The sequence below is a fragment of the Chrysochloris asiatica genome, unplaced genomic scaffold (assembly GCF_000296735.1).
Source record: "Chrysochloris asiatica unplaced genomic scaffold, ChrAsi1.0 scaffold00064, whole genome shotgun sequence".
NCBI lineage: Eukaryota > Metazoa > Chordata > Mammalia > Afrosoricida > Chrysochloridae > Chrysochloris > Chrysochloris asiatica.
In genome coordinates this window covers 9274463-9293663 of record NW_006408582.1, presented here as the reverse complement: position 1 = coordinate 9293663, position 19201 = coordinate 9274463, and positions in this window count along the sequence as shown.

The window sequence follows — 19201 nt, the reverse complement described above, 5'->3', positions numbered from 1 at the left end:
GGTGAGAGGAAAGAAGTTTAGGTGCCCCAACAGCATGTATGACATGATCCCATTTATATCCGCTTACATATTTGGGCATGTTGTAGATCAAATCGTGTCCCCAAAAGGTATGCTTAAGTTCCAACCCCTGTATTTCTAAAAGTTACCTCATTTAGAAATAGATGTCATTTGAGGCCATACTGTAATAGGAAAGGTCCTAACTCAGTCTGAGTAGACTCCTTATAAAAGAGAATGGTCACAGAGAAACAAACAGGGGAAGGACAGCTATGTGATGATGCATCTGTACATTATGGTACACCAGGCTAACACAGATGGGAGAGACAAGAAAGGATCTAACTTGAGAAGCTTCAGAGCAATCATGACCATGCTGACAGGTTGATGTGGCCTTCTGGCTTCCAGAACTATGAGACAATAAGTCTCTGTCTTTATAAACTATCCAGCTTGAGGTATTTTATTATGGTAGCCCTAGGAAACTAATACATGGCAGTTATTAACTTACTCAATTTCAGAAACAGAAAGGACTTCTGAGAGCATCCTATCAAAATGTGTATTTAAGGGCTTCAAGCGCTTAAATGTTTTGTCCAGATTCATACAGCTTAGTGGTGGAGACTAGATACCTGAAAATGAATGAGAAATTATCTATAATAAAATAACCAGTTACTGTGGAATCCTGGTGTGGTGCTGTAGGATAAACACTAGACCGCAAGGTCAATTTGAACCTTCCAGCTGCTCCTTGGAAACGCTATACAGGAATGGTATGAGTCGGACCCGACTCGACAGCACGTAACAGCAACATGAGATGGGCACTACTCTAAGTTCATTGCACGTACTCATATGTTTCACTGCACACGAGCATCCTATATGACAGATGAGGATGCTGAGCAGGGGGCTGAGACACAGATCAAGCTCATACTCAATGGTTCCAGAACTTATATCACTAACCACCATGCTGGGAAATCTGACTGACATAACTAAGCATCACCCAAGTCCACCCAAGTCCACCCCCCACCACCACTTCTGTCCAATCTATTCTGACTTATGGTGGTGGTGGCCGTGTGCCTTGGAGTCGGTTCCAACTCATAGCAACCCTGAACAGGGTTTCTGAGGCTTTAAATCTTTATGGGAGCAGAATGCCTCATCTTTCTTCTGCGGAACAACTGGTAGTTTCGAACTGCTCACCTTGCAGTTCACAGCCCGATTTGTAACCACTATGCTACCAGAGCTTTGGCCCTGTAAGACAGAGTAGAACTACCCCATATTTCATTTCCTAGGCTGTACTACTTACAAAGCATTCTGCCTTGTCTTTCTCCCGTGGTGGGATCGAACCACTGAGCTCTCGGTTAGCAGTCCAATGCTTAACCTATTATGCCACCAGGCCCCCTTCCTATCCCAGGAGAGTTTTTTAATAAAGTACAATGTTCACTTGATCATTTCAGTTGCAGCTTTAGTGTTCACGATGGGCTGGGTGAGTTTGTCTAGTTTAGGTCACTGTTAAGTGCCATCTCGTCCATTCCAACTCATGCGAACCCTGTATAAGGTTTCCAAGGAGTGGCTGGTGGGCTTGAACAGCGGACCTTGTGGTTAGCAGTCCAGTGCTGATCCTATAGGCCACTGTAGCCTTCTTGAAATTGAACTGTTATCCGATCAGGTTAGTCACTAAAAGGAAAAGGATTAAGTAAAGCTTGTTGTTGTGTGTCATGGAGTCAATTCTGACTCATAATGACCCTATTGGAGTTTCACCATTACCAAAACTTCTCTCCTTTTTAATGTAGCTTCTAAGAGCAGTAGATTAAAATGAGAATATACCTGCTTGAGTGAGTCAGTTCAGATCATTAATTGGTTGGTGCTGTTCAAAAAGTTAAAAAAAATATATTGAAAATGAGTCTTAGCATGGATAAGTGACTGCTAAGCACAAGATGATGGTTCAAACCCACTAGCCACTCCTTGGAAACCCTACACAGTATCGCTATGACTTACAGCCATCTCTATAACAATGTTCAAGAAAATGGGAACCCTGGTAATGTTAGTAGTTACCTGGTAAGGTTAGCACTCAGCTGCTAACCAAAAGGTCAATGATTTGACCCCACTAGCCACTTCATAGGAGAAAAATGTGACAGTTTGCTTCAATAAGGATTACAACCTTGGAAACCCTATGGGACAGTTTTTCTCTGCCCTATAGAGTGGCTAGGTATGACATTCCGCTTCCATAAAGTTTCAATTTTGTAAACCTTATGGGGCCAACAAGGTTGCTCCATACAATAAGCACTGGACTTTGAACCACAAGCCATGCAGTTCCAGCCTGCCAGCTGCTCTGTAGGAGAAACATGAGGCTTTCTGCTTCCGTGAAGATTTAAAGCCTGGGAAACCCAACACAGGGTTGCTATGAGTTGGAACGACTCCATGGCACTTAACAACAACATAGGGTGGCTATGAATCAGAAGCTACTTGATGGCAACAGGTGTTCATGAAAATGGGGCCCATCCCTAGTTTGGAAGTTCTCAGTTGCCCTCAGGTACTTTGGAATGGAATCAGGCAGAGTGGGCTTCCGACACTACTCAGTTTACTGCCCCCCAAGGATAGAGAGGAATTTGGTCTTTCTCTGTTTCCCTCCCCCACAAACTGGCTTTTGTAGGCTTTTCTTTTTTCCTTTAAAAACAAAAAAAAGTAAAACTAATCCTGGAGTCTATTCAAGCTATTGTCTTATGGTGGCTCCCATACTTGTTTCGTCTTTTAATGGCATTTTACTTTTATGTATTAAAAGCACCTAATCTTAGATCAAGTCCCTACACGCAGAGTCTGAGATGGAATTCTGGTGGATGTGATTTATTAAGAGTACTCTTTAAGAAAAGCCTGGGAAAGAAGGAAGCAAGATATACATGGAGAAGGGCGAGGATTGAGCAAGAGTGTGTTCTCAAGTAAAGTTTAAAACTCAAAACCCCAAAGCAGTTACTGTCAAATCCACTGTGACTCATGGCAACCCCGCATGTGTCAGAGTGGTACCAGTGCTTTGTGGGGTTTTTTGAGTGTTGATTGTCTTTCCTCTGAGGTGCCTCTGGGAGAACTTGAACATCCAATTTTTTGGTTAGCAGCTGAGCACATTAACCATTTGTACCACCCAGGGATTAAGTAATGCTTGTTCTGTGCCACTGAGTCAATTCTGACTCATAATGACCCTATATATGACTAAATACCCAATGTTATGTGGTCAAGCCCAACTCTTAACAGCTTTGTAGGACAGGGTAGACCTGCCTCAGGCTGGGTTTCCTAGGCTGCAATATTTACAGGGGCAGATTGCAAGGGCTTTCCCCCCATAGAGTTACTGGTGGATTCAAACCATGGTCCTGTGGAATCTAGTCCACAGGGAGAAGGCTGTGAACCTAAGCCCCACTGCAGAGCTGACCCACCTTGAGGCAAGTGGTCAGCCTACATCCCATAGCCATGGGTTCTTGGCTGTGAATGGCAAGCTGTCAGGACAGTTCTCCAGAGGAAGAGTAGCTGTGAGCCATCAGCCACCAGTACTTACCACGGTGGCTTGTAAAGGAGTGCTGGGTAGAACACCTCAGCATCCACGTCACACAGCGCAATATTATTCCCTGATGTCTTTCACAGTTTCCCAACAAATTTCCTATTCGCCTCTGCTTTGCACAATACAGTTACCAAATCAGTGTGTGTAGAAACCGTTTGGTGAAAGGGTTAGGCAAGACAAGAAGAGGTGACAGCCTAAGGAAACAAACTCCCAGTGGCTGTTTTATTTTGTCATAACCCACTTCATGCCTGACCCTGTTTCCATCACACTAATGTGAAAAATCCGAATGGGAGAAGAGGGCACTTGGAAAGCATCCCATCTATAGGTGAGGAAACTGACAGAGCCTTTTGGGACCGGGTTCAAAGGCACACAGTGAATCAGTGTGGACTTCAGGGCTAGAACGGAAGGGTCCTCAATGGAACACTGACTTACCCTTGCCTTCAGGATGACCTGGACTCACTGACTCAACATCCAAGGCCCTTCCCAGGCAGGCCCAGTCTATATGTCTAGCTGCCTCTCCCAGTACTGTCCTAGTAGAGCCTCCTTCTCCAACTAGGCTGGCTGATTGCCAGCTGTTGTTATTAAGTGTTGTCTAGTTGGTTCCAATTCATAGTGACCCTGTATAGGGCTTCTGAGGAGCAGCTGGCAAGTTTGAACTGCCAGTCCAGCGTGTTATCCTACAGCGCCACACCAGGACTCCTCAATTGTCAGCCAGAAATAAATTACTGGTCTGCCACAGCACTCAGTTTTCCTTACTCCCCAAATACCTCTGCTCCTTGTCCCCCAGTTTCCCCTATACGTCAAGGGTGAGCCCAGACTTCATAGCCTCCATGAAGCCTTCCCCGTCCACACTTATCCGTCTTTTAAATAAGTAATTCCCATCCTTGGTTGCATATTGCTGTTGTTGTTAAATGCTGTTGAGTCCATTTTGACTCATAGAGACTCTATATAGGGTCTCCAAGGAGTGGCTGTTGGGTTTGAACCACCAACCTTGTGATTAGCAATCTAGTTCTTATCCTACAGCGAGAGTTGTGGTGTTTCTGCCCAGCTGACAACTACCCCCCATTTCCCAGCATGGTGGTGATGGTAGCTGTGGGGACAGATGTCAGTGCTCCTGGTGCTGCTTGCTGGTGCCATAGGGCTAACATGCATCTTGTTCTTAAAATACTGTGGTTGTACATTTTGACCTATCTGGTGGTTCCCTGAGGGACCAGCACAAAGGCAAACTTCTTAATGTATCCTTCCCACACTCTGCTCCTAAGCTAGAGTTGTTTTCTGAGCAGTGGTAGCATCTGTTGAAAGACTTACTCATAGCCATACCCTATGCCCCGCTGGGGTGAGGGACAAGGATGGAGTAAGCAGATGAAAGAAGCCCAAAGCCCAAAGAGGAGGCAGGTTATTGAAGAATAAGAATTTAGAAGGGTTATTGAGTGTACTGGGGAAAACATATTATAATATACATACCAAGAGATGGAGGAACAAAGTTGGAGGACTCACAGGTTCCAATTTCAAACCTTAATAAAAAGTTACAGCAATCAAAACATTTGGTATTTGCATAAGGTTAGACATATTTGTTGTTGTTGTCAAGTGATGTTGAAAAAGCACTTAACTGAACCACTGACCTTGCAGTTGGCAGGTCAGTGCTGATCTTGTAACAAGAACATCAGTACTCCAGACAGACATAGTATTGTTGTTGTTATTGTTAAGTGCTGTCAAGTCAGTTCTGACTCATAGTGACCCTGTATAGGTTTTCTGACGAGCAGCTGGTGAACTTGAACCACTGACCTTGCAATCCAGTGAATTAATCCTCAGCGCCACACCAGGACTCTGGATAGACATATGGACAAATGAACTAGAATAAAAATTTCAGAAATAAACCCTTCTATCTATGGTCAATTGATTTCTTTAAAATATTTTATTGTCTTTTTGGTGAAAGTTTATATCATTTGACAATGTCCCCGCAAATTGTTCAGTGACTTTAGTTACACATACAACATGCCAGCCCTCTCTTTGATTGTGTTCTGTTTGTTTCCTTTCCAGTGGTCTAATTTCTGTGTCTCCTTATCTTGGCTTTTGAGAAATTGTTGACAGTTTAGTCTCATACTGGTGGTTTTAAAGTAGAGCACTGATCTTACAGGTAATAAATATCCTGTATTTCGTGGGCCACCCTCTTTGTTAAAAGGTGATCTCAGGCAGGGAGGAGGGCAAGAGTTAATGGTGGCAGAGGTAAGCACTTTTAAACACAATTCTGCAGTAACTGTGCTCTACAGGTAGACACAAGGGTAGACATGTAGGCTGAATGAGTGTGGAAGGGATACTGGGAGTATTCTTACAAATATATAAAGGTTTGACAGAGAATATTTGTACTTGGGTATTTACATTGGCTACAAATAACCATAAATGTGGTGGAGCATACAGGAGGCAAAGTTATGAAAACATCTTGTTGTTGTTATGTGCTGTGGAGTCGGTTCTGACTCATAGCGACCCTGAATAGGATTTCCGAGGCTGTAAATCTTTACGGGAGCAGAAAGCCTCATCTTTCTCCCACAGAATATCTGATAGTTTCGAACTGCTGACCTTGCAGCTCGCAGACCAATTCATAACCACTACACTACCAGAGGTCCTCCATGAAAACATCTTAGACATTGTTAAACACCTTGAGGGAATGAGTCACTGGGCCTGGGTGTTAGGCCCACAGTCTCAGGGGACACCATGATCAATCAACATAATGCTATACTCTTGTGAGTAGCAACTTGGCTTTCTATTATTATTATTAATAAATTTGCCACTTCAACCATTTTTTACATGTACAAGGGTGAGAAAAAATGATCTGCACCCTGATTATAATAAAACACCCATCTACGTCCATGGCTGATGACAACATTGAGCATGCACATGAAATGATTCTGTGGAATAGACAAGTGACAATGAATTACGTGGCAAATCATTTCTAAATCAGCCATGACTCTGTCTATGTAATAAAACACGAAAGACTTGGGGTTTGAAAAGTTTGTGAGAGATGGGCACTGAAACAACTCACAGAAGAGCATAAACAAAAGCGTTTGGACATCTACAAACAAAATTTGGACCAATACTCAAAAGAAGGTAAAAGTTTCTTTTTTAAAAAAGTTACTGGTGGCGAGACATGGATTCATCACTGAGAGTAAATGGTAATCACAGACCAAGAAAAAGTTCAAAAGTCAACTATCAGCAGAAAATTGATGCGTACAGTTTTCCAGGACTCTCAAGGGCCAGTATTGGAACACTATTATGAAAAAGATTCAACATTACAGTGAGATGGTCACTAAAAAGCTGAAGTCTAAACTTCATAATAAATGCAAAGGACTGCTATACAAGGACATTGTGATCTTGCATGACAATGCACGACCACACACCTCAGCCCACACTGTTGATGTGCTGCAAAAACTTAGTTTTGAGGTGTTAAAGCATCCTCCGTAAAGTCCTGATCTTGTTCCATCAGACTTTCACCTGCTTGGTCTCCTGAAAACAGCCCTTTAAGGATGAAGATCTACCTCTGATGAAGAAGTGAAGACAACAGTACATTCATGACTTGCAGCTCAGCCTAAAACATTTTTCAAATAAGGGAATATGAAAGCTTGTTGACAGATGGACAAAGTGTATTGAAAAGTAAGGAGATAACGTCAAAAAATGATGTATTTGTCTTTTCCAAAAGTTGATTAAAATAAAGTCTACAGACAGAATGTGAATAATTTTTGACTCACCCTCATACAATCCAGCTACAGCATCCACACTCCACATGTTGCACAACCATCACCACTATCCATTTCCAAATCTTTTTTTCTCCTTTCTTCCCCTTTTTTCTATCTTCCCTTTTTTTTCAAATTTTCAAAAAAGTTGTCCTAATGAAAAAATATGTATACATTTTTTCCCTTCCAGTATCTGAAAGAAAAAAAAAAGGAGAAAGCAATTTCATTTTTTTTTTTTCTTTTACCTTTTTGCTTTTCTTTCTTCCCTTTCCTTTTAACTGATTTCCCTGTCATCCAAGTTAGCATGTGTCTATATTCTACCCAGTGAATAAATCTCCCTTCCCTTCCACCCCTGGTAACCATCATAGAATGTTTATTGTAGAATGAAAACCTTTTCTTGACTTTTTACAGTAGTGGTCTCATACAATATCTATCCCTTTGCGACTGACTAATTTCATTCAGCTTAATGTCCTCCATGGTCCTCCACATTATGCGGTGTTTTGCAGATTCATTTTTATTCTTCAATGCTGTGTAAGATCCCATTGTGTGTATGCACTTAAGTTTATTCAACTATTCCTCTGCTGGTGGGCATCTAGGCTGACTCCATCTTTTTTTCTATTGTGAGTAAAGCTGCAATGAACATGGGTGTGCAAATATCTATTTGTGTCACGGCTTTTATTTCTTGAGGATATATACCACGTAGAGAGATTTCTGGGTCATATGGTATATCTGTTTACAACCTTCTGAGAAAGTGTCCTATTGTTTTCCACAGAGGTTGCACCGTGCTATAGTCCTACTAACAGTACTGTTGTTGTTGTTAATTACCATCAAGATGGTGCTGACTCATAGCGGCCCTATGCACAACAGATGGAAACACTGCCTGCTCTCATGTCATTCTAACATCTGCTGCTGTGTTTGAGTCCACTGCTGCTGTCACTGAGCAAATCCATCTCTTTGGGCATCGTTGTCTTTTTTGCTGACCTTCCACTTTACTGGTCCCTGATAATAACGTGCCCAAATTATGAGAGATGAAGTCTCACCATCCTGGCCTCTAAGAAGCATTCTGGCTGTGCTTCTTCCAACACAGATCTGTTTATTCTTCTGCCAGTCCATGGTACTTTTAGTATTCTTCACCAACACATAATTCAAATGCATCAGTTATTCTATGGTCTTCCTTATTCATTGTCCAACTTTCACATGCATATATGCCAGCAGGGTACACTCATGGTGGATAAATTTCATCTAAGCTTCCTGACTAAGACAAAAGAAAGGCAGACTACTTGTAAATGTCTAGTCACTGAAAACCTTATGAGTAGCAGTGGAATGTTGTCAGATAGCACCTGAATATTGAATATTGAAGCATGATGAATAGCACCAGAATAATGTCAGATACAGTGTCAGAAGATGAGCCCCTCAGGTTGGAAGGCAAAATATAACTGGGGAAGAGCTGCCTCCTCAAAGTAGAGTTGACAGTGATGATGCAAATGGAGTAAAGCTTTCAGGATGTTCATTTGCTGATGAGGCACAATTCAAAATGAGAAACAGCTGCAAACATTCATTAATAATGAGAACATGGAATGCAAAGTATGAATCTAGGAAAACTGGGAGTTGTCAAAAATGAAATGGAATTTGTAAAGATCGGTATCCTAGGCATTAGTGAGCTGAAATGGACTGGTATTCACCATTTTGAAACAGACAGTCACATGGCTTATGTGCTGGGAATGCCAAATTCAACAGGAATGGCATTACTTTCATCATCAAAAAGAGCATTTCAAGATCTATCTGAAAGTACTGTCTGTGATAGAATAATATCCATACGCCTGTGTGGAAGATAAGTTAATACAACTATTATTCAAATTTACACATCAATCACTGAAGTCAGTGATGATGAAACAAAAGAATTCTACCAACTTCTTTAGTCTGAAATTGATCAAATATGTAATCAGTTTGTATTGGTAATTACTGTTGATTAGAATGTGAAGGTTGGAAACAAAGGGAAGGATCAGTCATTGGAAAATACAGTCTTGGTGAGATGATAGAGTTTTGTAAGACCAATGACTTTTTCATTGCAAACACTTTAAAACAACATAGAAAATGATGATGTGCATGGATCTCACCAGATAGAATATACAGACATCAAATTGACTATATATGTTGGAGTTCTGGTGTGGTGCTGCAGGTTAATGTGCTGGACTGCAAGGTTGGTTTCAACCACATAGTTGGTGGTTTAAGCTTATCAGCCCCTCCTTGGAAGCTCCGTATAGGGTCACTATGAGTCAGAATCAATTTGACTGCACTTAACAATAGCAACAACATTTGTTGGGAGAGATGGTGGAAACGCTCCTCATCATTAGCCAAAACCAGGCCAGGGGCAGACTGTGGAAAGACCATTAATTATTCATGTACAAGTTTAGGCTGAAGCTGAAGAAAATTGAAACTAGTCCACGAGAGCCAAATAAGACCTTGAACATATCCAACCTGAGTTTAGAACTCATCTCAAGAACAGACTTGATGCAATAAACACTAATGATCAAAGATCAGAAGAGTTGTGGTATGACATCAAGAACATCATACAGAAAGACAACAAATGATCATTAAGAAGACAAGAAAGAAGGAAAAGATCAAAATGGATGTCATAAGACACGCTGAAACTTGCTCTCCAGCATAGAGATGCTAAAGCAAATGGCAGAAAGAGGAAGTAAAACAGTTGAACAGAAAATTTCAAAGGGCAGCTCAAGTTAAGTATTATAATGAAGTGTGCAAAGACCTGGAGTTAGAAAACCAAAAGGGAAGAAGAACACATTCAGCGTTTCTCAAACTGATTTCACCAAAGAAAAAATTCAAACTTCAACTTCAAATACTGAAGGATTCTGTGGGCAAAATATAGAATAATGCAGAAAGCCTCAAAAAAGATGGAAAAAATATACAGTCACTGTACCAAAAAGAAATCATTGATATTCAACCATTTTAGGAGATGACATATCATTTAGAGTCAATGGTACTGACAGAAGAAGTTCAAGGTGCACTGAAGGCATTGGCATACAACAAGGCTCTGGGAATTGATTGAACACAAATTGAAATATTTTAACAAACTGATGCAGCATTGGAGGCACTTACTCATCTACGCCAAGAAATCTGGAGACAGCTACCTGCGTTGGCAGAGATCCAGATTTGTGCCCATTACAAAGAAATGTGACTCAACAGAATGGGGAAATCATCATATAATATCAATGCAAGGAGGTCTCAGTCATCTATTTTGTCTTCTGTTTGTGTTTTTTTTGTTATGCCTGATAGTGTATTTATGCCACGTGTCAGAGCCCAACTTTGCACCTAAATTTTCACTAATGTTCTTTATATAGTTCTAGGCTTTGCATTCAGGTCTTTAAACTCCATGTTAAGTTCTTTTTTGTATATGGTGTGAAATATAGGTCTTGTTTCATTCTTCTGCAAATGGATTTCTAGTTTTATCAGAACCATTTGTTGAAGAGAGTACATCTTTCCCATTAAATGTGTTTTGATCTTTCGTCAAAGATCAACTGATCGTGAGTGGTTGGGTTCATAATTCTGTTCCATTAATTTAAGGTCTTTCATAGTATCAGTACCAGAGTGTTTTGATTACATTGGTTGTGCAGTAGGTTCTGAGATTGGAAAATGAGAGGCCCTTTATTTTGTTCTTTTTTTTTCAGTAGTAGTTTACTTATCCGACTTCTCTTTCCTTTCCATATAAACTTGGTGATTCGTTTTTCCATCTCTTTAGAGAATGGTTTTGGAACATAAGTTGGGATTGCATTATATCTAAAGATTCCTTTGGGTAAATGTTGACATTTTCACAATGTTAAGTCTTCCTATTCACAATTATGGTATATTCTTACATTTCTGTTGGTGTCTTTTGGTTTCTTGTAGTAGCGTTTCATAGTTTTCTTTGTTTAGGTCTTTGGTTTCTCAGTTGGATTTATACCTAAGTATTTAATCTATTGCCTAGAAACAACTTTTATGCCTTGACATGAAACCATCACATAATGCCACCCTTAAACTAAAACAATAGGCTGTTGCTATTAGAGTCATAGAGACCCTGTTTAGTGTTTCCAAGGAATGACAACTAGCTTTGAATTGCTGATTTTGCAGGTAGCAATACAGTGCTTACCCTACACACCTTAGTTCACCTGTAATTTGAGGTTGCAGGAAGAAGGGCTGCACATTTACCAGCATGTGTTCTCCTAGATAGGACTGACCTCTTGTCCTGTTAGACGTCTTTGTTTCCCTTTGTCAACATCACAGGTGAAGCACAAGGCTCTAGGTCTGGTGGGGGATTTTCTACCCACACACTACTCATTATGACCCTCTATAGGTTGAAGAGTAATATTAATAGTTCCATTAACAACATCAGCAGCAGCAACCAAATGATAATAATAACTATCCTTTATTGAGTGTTCTGTCTGCCAGGCCCTGCAGTTTCTCTTCCCAATCAGTATCTATTTACTCCTCCCAATAATCCTAAAAAGAAGGTATGATCGTGACACACAGATAAGCATACTGAAGTTCCAAGAGAGGTTGCCTAATTTGTCCAGGTTTACAAAACTAGTATGTGATCGATCTGTCCAGCTTGACCACTCTGAATTGAACCAGAAATGGGACAGCCTTAGGCAAAGATGAATGTTGCTTTGGTTCCTTTTCTTCATTCTCTGCACCACCTGTACCTTTCTTAAAATTCCTGGATATCACCTATATTCATTTTTGTTAATTCAAAAATAAAACTTAAGAAGTTTTTGTATACTGTAGTTTATTTTCTAAGTAATTAATTTAAAAATATATATTGTCTATAAACGTAATTACAGAGTTCCTAAATCAAGTTCTTTATTCAAATCATCTGTCACTTTTTGTCCTTTTTCTCTATGCCTAGTTAACATTCTTTTTAAAAATTCCTTAGCAGGTAGTTCTCATACTATTTCTGGTGTTGTATTTTCTAGTTCTGTATTTTGGTGACTTGTTTAAGGCACTTGTTTCTCTGTGTAAGCTGCAGTAGTTTCTCTGAGACAATGTGGTGCCATATTTACATTTAGTTGATGATTGCATAGTCTCAGGCACTCATGATCTGTCTCCTGGTGGATGTGGTAGAGACTAGAAGTGTGAACGCAGTTAGCTCTTTGTTCACTGTTTGTGTAGCGTAGCTCAGTGTGGGTTCACGGGCCTCTAGAAGCAGGGGTGCTATGCCCCATGCCAGACCCAGACAGAGCAGAGGATGCACAGGAGGTGTATGGACTAGATGCACCCCTGTTTACCAGGAGGTCATGGGGTCAAGGGAGAACTGTACCATCTTGCCACCAACCTCTAACCGTGTCCTATGCCCGCAGGTCACTGTGTCAACAGCCGTTCCATGCCAACCCACAGTCCACCAGTTTTTTGTTTTTTGTTTTGTCTCTCGCGGCTCCTGTTCAGCTTCCTCTCCCAGTCTGCCCTAAATCCACCTCTCTATCCCATCCTCTGGTGTTCAGGGCTCCAGGGTCACCATCTGTATCTGTTTCATTTGGATTTCCATGTCTTTGTTACAGAGGGTTTCTGTTTACTCCACCTTCTTGCCTCGGACCACTTGCACCAAAATTTTATAGGCAATCATTTTGGTGTCATCCCCTGTGACAGTGTTACCCAGTGCCAGCCATACCCTGTGGACTCCAGATTCCTCATGAGCACAATTAAGTGTTCCAGAATACTCATACTTTGCAATGTTGTCCATAGCTTGTCATGATCCACACAATCGAAAGCCTTTGCATAGTCAGTAAAGCACAGGTAAACATCTTTCTGATATTCTCTGCTTTCAGACAAGATCCATTGGACATCAGCAAAGATATCTCTCGTTCCACGGCCTCTTCTGAATCCAGCTTGAACCTCTGGAAATTCTCTGTCAATGTATGACTGTAGCTGTTTCTGTACTACCTTTAAGCAAAACTTTACTCTCATGGGATAGCAGAGTCTGACTACAGTTTTGGAAACCCAGTGGGGCAGTTCTACTCTGTCCTAAAGGGTTGCTATGTGTCCTAATGAATTCCATAACAAGGCTTATCACAGTAGATATTTTATTCCTTAGGCTTTTAAGGAATGACTTTCTTTTCCAAAATGCAAATTTCTACTTTTTCTTAGCTAGGCTTCTAGCAGAAGATGAAGGTTAGGCCCAAAGTAACCCTTTGGATTTATTTATCCCTTTTCTTCCTCTCCCTTAACATAAACATCTTTCCCTAAACGCCTCTTTTCAATCAAACCGTCTCTGTTTTCCTTTCTGCACCGAAATAACTGTAGTTGCCACAAGCGGATCTCAAAAAGGTCAAACCTAGGACATTACCTGTGCCTCAATATGTCTTCTGCTTTTGAGTAGAAGGGCTGTGGTATTAAGCCTGGATTTGAGGCTGATGGAACCTGGCGCCGGGGACCTCGGGCAAATTACTTCACGCGTCCAAGCTTTGATTCCCTCATCTGTATAAAAAGAGGATCGTAATATCGGTCTCACGGGGCTGTTTTGAGGCACAAATGAGATCACTTATAGGAAAGCATTTTATAAATCATAAAGTGCTAATAAGCACATGCGACTGTGTTTAGTACAACTTGCTATTTCCAGCTAGATGATTGATGTCTGGGACCCCATCCCCCATTTTCAGCACCTGGAGTTGTCCACCTACAAGTTTACCACGTACTAAGCACTCAATTAGACATCTCCTGCCACAGGTTTCCCCTAGGGAAGAAAGGCTGGGTGGGGAGGAGCGTGCTGATTGGCTAAGAAGGAGGTGGAATGAGCGGTGACGTGCACAGCCCCAGAGGGTGTTCAGGGTGCAGGATGGGGTGAGGTGAAGTGGGGAGGGGAGAGGGAGAAAGAAGGATGGAGAGGAGGAGATGGGCGTGGTAGTGAGGAAGAGAGTGGGAGAAGCGCTGAATGGGAAGGGGGACAAAATGGGCGGAGCAGAGAGGGACAGAGAGAGAAGAGCGGAGATACTAGCGAAGGGCGTGAGGAGGGGCATGCAGGTGAAAGGGATAAGTGTGTGTGTGTGTTTGTGGTGCGCCTCCTTGCTGCGGGGGCAGTGGCCTGGTGTGGGCCGGGATCTGCCGCGCCCCTCTACTCCAGCAAAGGAGAACGCCGCTGGTGAAGCACCAGGTCCATTAGGGGAAAGAGCAGGAACAGTGGGGACGGAGAGAGGTACGGGTTCCGGGAATAGGCTGGCAGGCACTGCTGGCCAGAGCACCGAGGCGCATCGGCCCTAGGGTGCCCGGCTGGCCCTCTGGTTTCCCAGAAGCCCCTGGGGCTTTGCTCTCGCGTGGTTGTCTAGTCGAGGCGCTGTCCGCTCACAGCATGTTCCTGGACATTTTCATTCTCCCTGGGTCGTTCTTCCTCCGGCACCCTGCCATCCCACGGCGCCCTGGGCCGGGTGGTTGTGGGGAGCCACTCAGTAACCTGTAGCGAAGACCTAGTGTGTACTCAGTACTGAGTCAGGTGAATGGATGTGAAACGTGAATACAAAGCAGACAGATATCCTGAAAGAGGGGATTGAAGAGTTTCCTGGGGGTGTCGTATGAGAGTGGAGAAAGGGCGAGCCTTGAAAGATGGGGGTCATCTGGCCAGGTGGAGATGGGTACCCCAAGCAGCAGGAATGAGGGACCTTTTCATCCAGCCCTCGGGAGAGCACGTCTTGTGGAGCCTGCTGGGTGTGAGGTGAGGCTTCTGCGCTGACCAATCTGAGGACCCCTGTCAAGGAAACTCTCTTAACCTCCATTTCCTCTTCTGTAAGTAGGGCAATAGCTCACAGTTTGCAATATATGTGAAATTTAGCACCCTACTGACATAATGCTGCTCCTTTCCCTCCTGGAAGGAGAAGGAAATAACCCCATGAGGCTTAGCTTGGCTGGGCACATTACAATGTTAAGAGTCAGGGAGTAAAATAGAATAGATGCCTGGTCTGGCTGGCTATCTATTCTGGACTACCATTCTCTAATACATTGGGTCTGCATAACATTTATGATCTCACATAGATAAATAAACAGAATTGAGAACCCAGAAGTACATCCATCCACATACAGTCAACTGATTACTGACAAAGGGCCCAAACATATTATTAAATAGTGGAAGAGATAGTCTCTTCAACAAATGGTACTAGCAAAACTGGAAATCCATTTGCAGAACAGTGAGACAAGACCCATATGTCACATCATATACAAAACAAACTCAACATGTATTAAAGACCTGAATGCAAAACCTAGAACTATAAAGATCATTAATAAAAAAATAAGGACAAAGTTAGGGGCTCTGATACATGGCATAGAGATCTATCAAACATAGCTGAAAACACATAAACAGCAGAAGACAAATAAATGACTAGGACTGCCTAAAGTTAGACATTTGTGTGCATCAAAAGAGTTCACCAAAAGAAAACCCACAGATTGGGAAAGAATTTTTGGCAATGACTTAACAGACAAGGAGCTACTGTTTAAACTTTATTGCACGCTTCAGCACTTCAATAATAAGAAGGCAAATAATCCAATTTGAAAATGGACAGAGGGCACTGCACTTCACCAAAGAAGACATTCAGGCAGCCAACAACATGAAGAACTGCTCACGATCATTAGCCATTTGTTATTGTTAAGTGCCATCAAATTGGATCTGATTCATAAACTCCTAGGGTTTCCGAGGAGTGGCTGGTGGGTTTGAATCATGGATCTTGTGGTTACCAGTCCAGTGCTTATCCTCTAGTACCACACCAGGGCTCCAATTTGTCATCTTTGTGTGCCATTGAGTTGGTTCCAATTCATAGTGATTCTGTATAGAATTTCCAAAGAGCAACTAGTGAGTTTGAACTGCCAACCCTTGGTTAGTGCTTATCTTACAGGACTCCAGGACTCCACTTAGTGGGATGCAAATAAAAATAACAATGAGATATCATTTTATCCTAACATTAATGGCAAAGTCCAAAAAGCAACAAATGCTGGAGAAGGTGTGGAGAGACTGGGACACTCCTACAGTGCTGGTGGGACTGTAAAATGGTGCAACCACTGTGGAAAATGGTTTGGCTTTTTCTCAGAAGGTTGGAAATAGAAATACCTTATGACCCAGCAATCTCTCTACCTGGTATGCATCCTCAAGAAATAAAAGCCATGACACAAATAGATATACACACACACCCATGGTCTTTACAACATTACTCACAATAACAAAAAAATGGAGACAGCCTAGATGCCCATCAGCAGAGGAATGGTTGAACAAACTTTGGTATGTACATACAATTAAATATTATGCAACATTGAAGAATAACCATGAATTGCAAAACACAACATAACATGAAGGCACCTGGAGGACATGATGCTAAGTGAAATTGGTTAATCTCACAGGGACAGATGTTGTATGAACCCACTACAGTAAAAAATCAAGAAAAGGGTTTTTATTCTATAATAAGCATTCTGGTGTGGTGCTGTGGGGTTAATGTGCCAGACTGCAAAGCTTTTTGAACTGCAAGGTCGCTGTTCAAGCTCACCTGCTGCTCCTTGGAAACCCTATACAGGGTCACTATGGGTCGGAACTGACTCAACGGCACTTAACAACAACAACAAGCATCCTATGATGGCTACCAGGGGTGGGAGGGAAGGAAGAATGATTCACTGAGTGAAGTGTAGACATGTACTAACTTGGGTGACGGGGAGGGCAGTTAATAAGAAAAGGAAGGAAAAAAGAAAGATTTATGGTCTCAAGGGAGTCTTACATATCAAACAGAGAACATCTACTGACATTGATGTCAGAATGGACAGACACATAAACATGCATTGGATGCCAGTGTCTCTTAGATAGCTGTAATTATCCGGATTATTCTCAGAATTCCTTCATTCGCAAGTCCATGTTGGGTTTAGGACACCAGCATTAATGGCAGAAATGTAACAGGGTTGAGAGCAGAGAACTGCCAAGGCAAAATAAGAGTGTCAACCAGTTCCTGTGGCAACAGTACAGCACAGACCAGTGTGATGTGCCTGAAGGCTTTGTGGAATTTTTGACTCCCTGACTCACTGAGGTGCTCTGTTAAGTCACGTCCATGACTCAGTTTCTCCATATGTAAATTGGGAGCATGGGTTCTGACTATTTAACTTACCATAGGGTTGTTATTCTTGTTTTTAAGGGCCATTGAGTCAGTTTGGACTCAGGATATCCCTGTACAGGGTCTTCAGGTGTAGTGTTAAAAAGATCTTCTTAAATTGATGCAGATAGTAGATGGGACTGTCACTTTTGTGGAATGCTTGTGGGTGTAAACTCCCAGTGAGGTCACTTCCCTGGCCTAGTTGAAGTAGCAAGGAGCCAAGAGACACCCTCAGGTAGGGTGGTGTCTGTGGATGGAGGAGGAGAACAGATGGGAGGCTGTGACTGGCTCTAAAGAGACGCGATTCCACAGGTGGGGAGTGTGGGTCTGGGAATGCCCTGGATGCTGGTCAGGGCAGATGAAGCTTCCCTTTGTGCTAAACATAGGACTGTGATTTTGGGAAGACCTTGAGTGATGAAATAGGGCTGACCCACAGAAGGTGACTGTACGTGCAAACAGGTGCACATCTCCTTCCCAAGTGTAGTAATCAGACAAGCCCTCCTGAATCTGGTCTAGCCTCCTTCCCTAGTTCAGTTGCGCTCTGCTTTGAAGACAGGCACATTCTTGGAGATGCTGTCTTTTCACATATCTTGTCTTACAAAAAAAGTGACTTTTAACGCTAGGAAGTAGTGGGGAGAACTTATTTCTAAACCTGGGTTTCAATTCTGAAAACCCAGTTTTGAACTAGGTAGGTGACCTGGGACATGTTCATTCTTGTTCTTCTTCTTTCTTTTAAAACAATTTTAAACTTGTAAAAAAAAAATGTTGCATGAACAATAATAATAGCATTCTTACCCCTGAACTACCTGAGTTATTTGCTGATCTGATGCCACATCGCGCCCTAAGACTTAAGCATTTATTTCCCACAAAGATCTTCTCCTACCTATGCATAACACAATCATCAAACTCAGGAAATTAACAATGAGATCGTATTACTATCTAATCTTCAGGTCTCTCACATGTTTTACCAGTTGTTTCAATAATGTCCTTTTTAGCAAAGTTTCCAATCCAGGACCACACATTGCAGACAGAGCTCTGTCTCCTTCAAATTGGAAAGAGCTCTCCAGTCATTTCTTGACTTTCAGAACCTTGACTCTTGTGAAGATTGTGGTTCTGTAGAATGCTCCTCAGTTTAGGTTTGGAGACATTTCCTCATGGATTTTTGGCAAGAACATCACAGAAGTAGTGCTATGTTGTTCTCATTTCATCTGGCCCAGTGGCACATGATTTCAATTTGACTTTCTGCTACAAAGTTGCCCTTTTTCTTTTCTAATTTTTAAGCATTTTGTGAATGAGGAGGTTCTTTGAAACTTTTCCTCATTAATTTATCGATACCAATGTGGCATCATGGATTCCTAGTTTATTCAATAGGTTAGAATCCATTTTTACTATTATTTCTTCTTAATTCTTAAATGGTCCTTGATTTGACCTCTGGAAACCCCTCTAAACTGGCTTCTATGTGTTTAGAAACATCCTCTTCATTCTTTGAACAATTTCTTAGTTATTTTAACTAAATATTTTATGTTAATCTTGTCCTTTCCCTGCCACAGCCATTTGTTCTGGGAGCATTAAGTCCTTTTAGTGGAGAATACATTTAGAAACCAATATTTGGGTGGCAAGTGTGCTCTATTATAATTGACATATTTCTGGTCCCAGCCTCAGTCAGTGGACAGAAAAAACGAAAGCCAAACTCACTACTAGGTTGATGCCAATTCACAGCGACTTTAAAGTAGAACTGTTCTATAGATTTCCGAGACTATATATCTTTAAGGGAGTTGACAGTCTCATCTTTCTCCTATGGATTGGCTGGTGGATTTGAGCCACTGATCTTTGTTTAACAGTCCAATGTT